Here is a 10,005-nt window from a genome sequence, read left to right as displayed (position 1 = left end):
CCTTTTTTCTTAAAATATGTTGTTGTTTTGTTGGGTTTTTTTTGTTTTTTTTTTTTTTTTAATTAATGAATGTTTTGGTGGCACTGAAGAGGGAAGGGGATTGATTTTTCCAAACCAAAGTGATGAAGGGTGTTCCATGCTCTTGACTATCCCTGTTCTCGTGCAGGGTGGGTGCAACGCAGGTGCAGAGTCTGCACTGGCCGTGAGGCTCAGCTCTCTGGTTCCTGGGACCAGGAGGGTCAGGGAAGAGCTGATGGAGGGCTCAAGGTAGAGAGTGATTAAATAACAATCACAATGTTATTTCTGTTTATAAATGATTACTTAGGGTAACTGTCTCCTCCCTCACATGCCATGACTGGTTCATAGCATGGTCCCTCTGGGTTGTGACGTTATATTTGGCATGTCAGTACTTTTCAGGGATTTGTTTTGTCACTTCATGTCTCTGAGCTCTGTAGTCCTATGCTAGAGCTATCCATATGACTGATTTTTGGGAGACAGAGCCAGGCTGTGTGACAGAAAAAAGAGCGACCAGGGAGGCACAAGGAGCAATGAAGGGCCCAGAGTTTAGACTGGGCAGAGGTGGCTTGTGCTTCCCTGATGCCCAGGGCCAGAGGACAACGAGCTCCTGGCCCAGATGCCAGCAGCTGCTGGGCTGCACGCCCTCCACTCTTCCCTTAAAATGTGCAAAGCGATTTGGGGAAAAAGGAGTGAGGTTTGGCCATTGACAGCAGCAGTTAATCTCTCCCTGCTGCCTTGTGAATAATGGGCACAAATTATGGTCTGGCAAGGAAAGTATGAAATGCACCTCTGCTCGTTACATGATTATCGGAGCCATTGTGAAAGAAAATCCTTCCTCGTTTCACACTCCCGATAAGAATTCCATCAGTGGTAAGCAGCTTTCCACAGCCTTTCTCACCAGCTCCTTCCCTGCTTTATCCATTTGCATTGAGGCTTTATGAACTGCCCTTTCAGCTGCATTCCTGCCTTCTCCAGTGGCTTTTGGCCAAGCTGGTTAATCGTTTCTGTTAACTTCCTTTTAGTCTGAACAATCCGAGCTCCCTTGAACGTCTTCTTGTGTTTTATTCAGACACCAGTTCCTCCTGGTGCAAGATGACTGATGACAGTAGCTGTGGGCAGGCCTCATGCTGAGGAACAAGCCATTTGAAAATAATATGCTCTTTAGCCATTGGAATTATTAATAGCAGCTTTGCTTTCCTGTCTCGGGGCATTTAACACTCGAGGATTTAGAGATTTAGCCAATCATGAGAATTAAGCTTTTAGCTCACAACAGACTCCCAACTTGACTGGCTGGGAAGGGGAGATGGGCTCATTTTCTTCTCAAGGTGCCACAGTTTGGTATTTTGGTAGAAGCTGAATTGCTGATACTGTTGCTGATGATGTGCAGCAGCCTGACTGCTCAGAGGAGGAGCTGTCATTGAATGGACAGGTCACGTCCAAGTCCCCGCCCTGGTGGGTCCTGCTGCTGACCCTGGGAAGGGGTTAAAGGCTCAGAGGGCTGAGGCTCATGTCCTTACTCAGGCTCAGCCTCACTGCTCCTTTCTGGGAAGTGCTTCTTTGGCACAGCAGATCCAGTGAACCTTCAGTCCTGGGATGCTCACTCTGTCATTTCCCAGCTGGTGCCTCACCCTGCTTGCACAGCCACATGGAGAACGGTTGGGATTGCTTCACCTTCAGCCCAAACACAGCTGTGCATCAGCTGGGAAAGTCTGTGATTTATCTTTGCTCGTTTCTCCCGTTGTACATAAAGCACAAGATGAGCACAAATGTTGATGTTGGAGATGTTAACAAGCGCCTGAATTCTGTGCTACTTCTGTGCTGGATAAACACGGAGCGGTTGCTGTAATCCTTACATGGAAAGTGAGAGCAACATCAGCGTCACCAAACCTCTGAGAGCTCGAGGCTTACTACACTGATCTATTTATAAGCAGACACTCCTCATAAAGGTTTAAAGGAAATATCAGTGATGTGCACACGACACATCATCATCACGAAAATGAGATGGTACGACAGTCGAATCATCAGAATCTATTGCTTTTTGTAGCCCAGATGGTGTGTGGAGATCCTGAGCCAAAACAATGAACCACGTCAATCAGTGGTTTTTGTGACTCCTCTGTCACCTTTTCATTCCAAATGTAAAAATGCATGAAAAGGCAAAGTTTGAGCCGCAGTGCCCCCAGCAGCACTCACTGTCCGGTGAACAGTGGCTCAGGAAAATACACTGCCTTTCACCTCAACTTTTGCTCTGCCCCAGCCCAGCCCTCACCCACCTGCGGCAGAGCCCAGCACCCCTCCAGCACAGGCATGCATGGCCAGCACACCCGCCAGGCACACACCGGGCACACACCGGGCACACAGCAGGCATGCATGGCCAGCACACCCACCAGGCACACGCCGGGCACACACTGGGCACATGCCAGGCATGCATGGCCAGCACACCCGCCAGGCACACGCCGGGCACACAGCAGGCACATGTCAGAACACATGCTGGCACAGCCACTGCCCCGCCTGCTGCCGGCTGGTTCCCTTGGCTTCACTCGCAGTGACGCTCAGACCTGGACCAGAAAATGAAAAAATGGGAAGAAATACTCCCAGAGTCGCTGTAGTTTTGACGCTTTTGTTATTAGAGTCTCACTCCCGTTCCACAATAAGTGCTGGATTGAAACCATACCTGACTCAATTCATTGTGGAAGCCGGTTTCTGCCTTTCTCGACCGAAGCTGTCATTCATTTGTTCTGCTTTTGCCCTGTGAGTGACTTTAATCCAGCTGTTTACACCACACTGAGCTCCCCCCCCGCTCCCCTCCCTATGACTGCATGGCTGTCTCTGCCCACTGCACTCCTCGCTGGCTCCCGGGAGGAGCTGTCACAGCTGCAGGAGCCCCGGGGACCTCTCCTGGCGCCGGGGTGCCCTGCCCCGGCCGTGCCAGGGCTCTGGCTGGCGTGGCTCTGCAGGCTGGGGCACCTCTCGCAGCAGTGGCAGGGCCTGTCTCCTGCCCACAGTGCTCTGGGCGCTGGAAGGAGGGGGCAATCCGGGTGACGGCCTGTTCAAAGCAGATGGCAGATTTCTGCTGGGGTGCAGATTTCAATTAATGCAGTATATTAATCTTGTAAATCCTATTAAGTAATGTTAAACAACCAGGCCTAATTCCATGCCTAAATTCTATATTAAGGTTGACTACATATTTTTAACTAGGTGACTATTTAATGTGACTATTTAACTTACAGATATCATGCACAAGTGTCAGGCAAGGCTTGGTACATGTTGCCCTTTCTTTCCATTGTAGAGCTCTCACAGGAAACATGTCTAGCCCCGGGCTCTCTTACGTATCCAGTTTGTTTTGGATACTTGAGATGGTAAAGGACACAAAGGGAAAATAATTCAAGTAATAAGGGAACAGTAAAAAAACATGAAGCAATAAGCACTGCAATGGGGGAAGGCTTTACAGTAAACTGTTCAAACAGATGTGAAAGGAAATGAAATATTGCTGTCAGTGGAGCAGAAATCGTTTTACAAGTCAATCTCTTAAACTGTACAAACTGCTAAATGGAAGGTTGTGTTTAGCAGTCTGAAACAAGTTGCAAATTCTTGAAAGAAACGGGTTTGCTGAGACTATGACACACAATAAAGCTGACAGGGCTGCCTGATGTGTCGGTGTATTTGCAAGGAGGATCCTGTGTCATTCTGTAATTAATTTCATTGCAAGTGTGATATGTGGATGCCTAACACATCACGAGGTGATGGGCAGATGTAGATTGTTCATAGCACTGTCATTAATTTCACCACTGTTGACAATCAGCTCATGGAAATAAGTTGCCAAATCCCAGCAGGATCCTGAGATACTGAGTTTGAACCCTTCCCTTGAGAGATGAAGTGCTGCACTTCTGGAAAGTGGAAATCAAAACTCTTGTGAATTGAACAGCCTCATTTGCTCCGCAGCTAATTACACCTGGTTTGGTTCTGCTCTGTGTTAGCAATATCATCTGAAAACTTTAATTAAAAAAAGGAAAAAAACTTTCTTGATCAGTAGCAGTCAATACTCGGGAGTGAGTGTCTGCCTCACCTGAAGTCAGCACTTGGTGACTTGTTTCACACGGATTTTTGTGCTGTGCTGGCTGTGCTTACACACAGGAGATGCTATTTCGCAGGGCTGGAGTTTACCATGGTATCTGTTGGTATCTGCAGATGGAGGAGGGAGCAAGTGTTCCACAGCGTGCAGCATCCCACAGCAGCTCTCCCTTACATCAGCTGAGCATCCCCACCTCTCAGAGCGAAGTCTGGGAAGGCTTCCCAGAGCACAATGATCCCAGGTGATCAGCTCCGAGGTTGTCCACTCCAGAAGAGCCAGTGTGTGAGAAGGGCTAACACAGCAGCTTTCAGGTGTTCACAAATAACTGAGAAATGAAGTATACAAGTGTTGAATAAGTTTGTGCACTCACAACTGAACACTCGGAGCAGCTTTAACTTAGACCAGTGCACACTGAGACTGGATACACTGACGTGTGTGGAAGTGGGGCTGAAAGGGAATTGATGGGCTATGTGTGGGAACTGTTTCTGGAGCTGCAGATGCCAGATTTACCAGGAATTAGTGCCCTCAGAGGTAAGATTCACCAAGGTTTACAATTGCAATGGGATCAGGCTGCACTCAGCCCTGATACACGATAGATGCTCACTGAGCATGGGGCAGAGGGGTGGGGGTGCGTGGGGGGATGGAGTCAGTTCATGGTGGGGGAGCTGGAACAGCACTTGGACCCACACCACTGCTGGTGGGAGGCTATGACCCCCCAGACCTGCTGCCCCCTGAGCTCCCCATGGCGATCTCTGCTGGGCTCTTACCTTCCCCTCAGGGGTCAGGGCTCTTCTCCTCTTTCTTACCATCCCCTGGCACCAAGAGCTGTCCCAGACTCAGACCAGGAGGGTGTCAGTGCCTTGCACTGATTATCAAACTTGCATCCCTTAATTAGCAGGTTCTGATTAATAATCAGGATTAATAAATCAGACCTGAATAGAAAAAGCCAAACACCTCTTTGCTGCCTCTCCTTGTTGAATCTATGTGTCCCCTGTGTTCAGTGTCCCGAGTCACCCAGGACACTGACCTGGTCTGCACGGTGGGGATGGCGTGTCCGGCAGCGTGGAGGAAGGATGCTCTCCAGGAGAGTGCTCTCCATGAAGAAGTTCTCCGTGAGGGTGCTCTCCATGAGGAAGCTCTCCATGAGGAAGCTCTCTGACAGCTCTCCTGATTTACCTCTCAGTTTGCCTCAGGCAGGACAAAGCAGAGTAAAGAGATTCTCTGGGCAGTAATCATGAACTGCTATCAACAGATTTGATTCTCACTGACCTGGAAATACTGCTGATCCTGCCCAGGGACACAGTTCTTACTCCACACCCCTAAATAAACCTTGTTTTCTATGGAGACTGCACAGTAGAACAGCCTGTGATTCGTTGTCAGAAGCTCTTTTCTAAGCAAACCCACGTAGAGACATTCCTCCTGGTTTGCAGCATGGTGTGACTGATCCCTCCAGGGACTCTCCTCCTTCAGGAAACAGAATTGCAGCAAGCAATGGCATTAAGTGTCATTACACTGGCATGAACAGAGAGCTCTGCAGGCTTCCGTGGAGAGGCATTTCTGATCAGGAATGAGACTGTCGAGGAAGGTTCTCATTTTGAAGGGCTTTTATCCAGTTACTCCAGGCTCACAGTTTCTTTGATGACTAAAATAGAATTGAAGGAAGAGCTACTGTCAGTAAGACTGATGCTAAAATATTCCCAAGATTGAGAAATATCTTATTGGTTTAAAGGGAAAAAATCTCTGGCAGAACTAGGGAGATGAGCAGTAATTTCTTTGGTTCAGTTTAACTTGTGCTGGGGTTCCTTCTGCCTGAAACTCTGAGTTAACAGTTCAGGTTTAGTTCTGGCAATCGAGTTTTTCAAATAGTCATGTAGTTCAGACCATGAATAGCACAGGTTCAGCTCAGCTCCCTGAGAAGCCTTTTGTACAAACCAGGCACGGAGGAAACACTGAAGGTTTGTTTTTCCTGGCAGAACACCCTGCACAGAGCAGCCTTCAAAGCATCTGCAGCCAGGAGCTCCCACACACTATCCCAGTGCCCACACAATGGGCACAAGGACAAATACCAACCTGACCCTGCATGTTGGTAACGGGAAAGATTCACTGAACGTTTCCTCCAGAGACCAGAGGCCATTTTTCCTGTGCAGATCCATTTATTCCTGAATTACCGTGCCCAGGGAGTGACCCAGTATTCGTTCTAAGGTGTGAGAAACACATTTTCTTCTCAGCGCTGTGTGAAATTTCAGCTTCTCCTTTTCCCATTCACCTCGTGTGAAGCTGGTATCAGATGCTGTCTGCCAATGCCATTTTAATGTGCTTCAAAGATAAGGGAAGTTTCTTCCTTGGTACATTGAATCTCAGTGTCACTGACTACTCCTGGCAGGATTTGAGCATACATTTGGGTTTCTCAAGAGTTAAGAGGAGCACACAGAGATGCTCATGGCCTAAACTGAGCTGATCTCAGCACCTTCTGTACACTTCCCAGTACCGGGTATTTTCTGAGATTGGGTTTTCAAGGCTGTTGGTTCAGGATTCGGGGCTGGGTGTGCAGGTGGGTGGCTGAGCACTGTGGCAGTGCCCTGGCAGAGCACACCAGCCACAGCTCCTGGGCCTTCCTCGCTCTCCTCATGAGCAGTGTCAGGTCCCGCCCTGATCCGGTGACATTCCTGGCACCAGAGCAGCTGATGGCCAGTGTCTTGTGTGGGAATGGGGTGATGCAAGACAGTGTGAGAGAAATTTGTTTAAAACCTCACCCAGTGTTACAGAAATGTAAGTTCAGCAATGACAGAGAAGCACCTTTGAGTACATTTCTCCAGTAAGCTTTTTGTGCATTACCCTTGCATAGTTCTGGGGAGGTTGTCACAAGACATATCTGCTTATCTCCTGAGCTCTTTCTGGGCTCCCCAGCAGACATCCCTCTGATTCCAGCCTGGGCTCACTCTCTCCTAACTCCAAGCAAATGCTCCAGCAGCACTGGCTGCTATCTCAGTGTTCTGCTCTCACACAGCTCACTGTGCAGAGCAGGTGAGTGTTCCCAGTGCTGCCCTTGGCCCGCACTACCTGCATCCCTGTGCTCCACATTCCCTGCTCCCAGGGCACAGAGCCTGTGGGTCTCCTGGTATTTCACACCTCTGTAGGGAGAACTTTTCCCTGATGCGAGTTCATTACCTGCCAAAAGTCACAACAAGCAGGATGGTCATGTGGTGTGTGGCACAGGTGAGTTCAGATCACAATGGCAGTGCTGCACAGACCTCTTTGGAAGAGGTTTTTTCTCTCGAAGTCTGTTCAGAAGGAGGATGTGAAAATTTGCTCTCACCAGAGCTGAGAGCAAGAGGAAATATCACCATAATTTCTTTGCAGATGAAAATAGGTTTGCAGTGATTTGCAAATGTGGCATAGTTAACTCTGCAAATGAGTCTGGAGCTACAGACTCAATATTCCAATCTGGCAAATGATGAGGCTTTCAGATCTCAGCTGCATGGCAGGTCCCGCGTCCCTCACTATGTTAGAGCATGTGTTTGGTATCACATCTGTGTTCTCACTTTGCTGTGGGAAGACTTACTGAAGTATAAACCTTGGGCTCCATCTCTGACCTCCCTAAGCAGCACTTTGTCACCGGGATGGAGCTGTCCCTGCAGGCTGGCCGTGTTGCTGGGGGGTTTGGCACAGCTACAGGCAACAGAGAGCAAGAGAAGTGCACGTGAACCTTTCCCCCAAACCCCTTCTCTCTGCTGAGAGGGAGCCCACCAGCCACTCTGGGAGCCCCTGAGCCCATGGGGACACCCCGCTCCCTGCTCCAACACGGCTGTACCCGGGTGCCAGCTGCAGGATGCCATGATCTCTCCTCCGTTTGTTTTGTCCTCACCCTTGGGGCAGCAGGAAGCAGTTGCATGACACTGGTGGGAGGCTCTGCCTTGGCTTTGATTCCCTGTTGCTCCTGCTGAGGCTGGCTGTCCTCCCACTGAGACTGGCTGTCCCCATGCTGCCCAGGCCCTGGCTCCAACACCCCCATCCCACTGAGACCCTGGCCAGCTCTGCAGGGACAGGGCAGGAGTTTGAGGGGGAACATGTGCAGTCTCCCATCACCAGTGAGAGTGTGCACCCTGCCACCAGCTCTTCCCACAGGGAGAAGCATAGACCTGGATCCTGCACCAAAGCACAGGTCAGTGAAATGGGGTGGTTGCCTTCTCCCTGCCAGCTGGAAATGTATCTGAACATAATCCTGATGTGCTGGAATCAACAGCCCAGTGACCATGGTGCACATATTAATACTTACTGTTGAAGGGGGATGGCAGGGATCTCCCTGAGAGAAGGCAGTATCCATCAGCACAGTACAGGGGATCAAGACAGCTCTTCCATGAAAAATAATAAAAACATATGAAAGATGGCTGGTTATTTTAAAGAAAACAAAGAAAGCAGTTTTAAAGCCAGTTGAGTAGTATTTGACCCCAAACTTCCAACTAATGTCAAACCAGAAAGTTCTAATAGGAAATGCAGTATGTGCCAGAGAAGACGTGGTTAAGGACCCGACCTGTGGAGAAGAGCTGCAGAGAGATGAGTGCTCTGGGCCATGTGCTGAAAAGGGGAGTGAAGCAGAGCTGGCAGCTGGAAAGTACAGCAAGGGCTGGCCAGGGGTAGAGGTGGGCAGTTCCTGCAGGGCAGCGGCACCTCACAGAGCTGGGGGGGGTCCAAGGGTGGGTAGGGCTCCGTGGGTCCCTGCTCCCCAGCACAGCTTTTGGACACATCTGAGGAGTGGGCAGGGAACTCCAAAATCAGGCCTTTCCCTACCCCTGCCCTGCTGTCCCTCTCCTGCAGAGGTTGCTTTTTCCTCTGTGACACAAACAGAGAAATTCCTCCTCTGCTCTCCCCCTCCCCACACTTCTGCATGCCCTCTCTGATCCTCTGCTTTGTTCTTGCTGTTCCTCTGCACCTTTGCTCCTCACACTTGTCTGTTTTTTGGATTACAATAACATGATTTAATCGTCCTCCTTTTAAAAATAATCCCATCCCTGATCCCATTCAGCTTCCCAGCTATAGTCCCTTCTGCTTTCATCTGAAAAATTATTTAACATGCTGTACAGGCTTTCTTTCATCTGTTTTGCTCTAGACAGTTGCCAAGCACTCGTGGATTTAGCACCCACCTTTTCCCAGTTGGTTTGATTTCCCAAAAAGAGAACATGAGGGACAGAAACCTGCCCATGCTCTGAGCAGTCAGTCCAACAGCACACAGGGATGGATGGCTGTTCACTCCCACTGCCCTTCCCTCCCATATATTCATTAACTAGGACTAACTTGCACTGTTATTCCCTGTTCTGACACTGCCGATGCTCCCGTTTCCCATGCCAGCTGGATGTGTTACTCTTACAGGAGCCTGATGAAACCAGCAGTTCCACAGGAAAACCAGGATCATCTGCTTCCCGAGTCAGAGGAAAAGCAATTCTGCTTAGGAAGAAGACAAAGCATTGAGTGGCACCTCCCATCCTTTCCTTATTTAAGCATTCCCTGAGTCTCAGAGGCACTGAATGGTGCCAACACACTGAGAGGAGGGACCAGTTCCCTCCTCCCTTTACTTTCAACATCCCTGTCTGCTCCTCACACCGGTGAGAGCCCCTGGCACTGGGCAAAGACATCACTGTGTAACTCTTCCTGGTGCCTTAGGCAGGACCTGAGGGTATCAGGGCTTCCTGCTTTTGGGATGGAGCACCAGAGCAAGCCCAGCAGGACCTTTGTGTGGCCGTGGCTACAGCTGGGACCGGCAGCCAACAACTCCGGCAAAAGCTGCTGCCCATCAAAGCCTGGTGAGTCACTGCAGGCTCAGAGAACGAGCAGTTCCTTGAGTGTGCATCTGACATGTTCAGTAGGATAGAGAGCTGATAATCAAATTTTTCTGCCAGATACACAAATTATTTTTGAAGCTC

The 10,005-nt window shown here is 49.5% G+C and overlaps 1 long non-coding RNA gene across 1 annotated transcript; it reads right to left on the bottom strand.

Moving 5' to 3' along the window:
* Positions 1 to 2,621: 2,621 nt before the first annotated feature.
* LOC135416519 (uncharacterized) lies at positions 2,622 to 9,511 on the bottom strand. Its single transcript, XR_010431615.1, has 4 exons — positions 9,229 to 9,511; positions 8,364 to 8,439; positions 5,115 to 5,729; positions 2,622 to 4,412 (listed from the first exon to the last, which is right to left on the bottom strand). It is a non-coding gene; the product is annotated as an uncharacterized LOC135416519 (long non-coding RNA).
* Between the last annotated feature and the right edge of the window lie 494 nt (positions 9,512 to 10,005).

This window comes from Pseudopipra pipra, chromosome 6, assembly GCF_036250125.1.
Source record: "Pseudopipra pipra isolate bDixPip1 chromosome 6, bDixPip1.hap1, whole genome shotgun sequence".
Lineage (NCBI taxonomy): Eukaryota > Metazoa > Chordata > Aves > Passeriformes > Pipridae > Pseudopipra > Pseudopipra pipra.
Note: the sequence above shows the minus strand (reverse complement) of the source record. Positions and strands in the feature narration are given on the sequence as shown.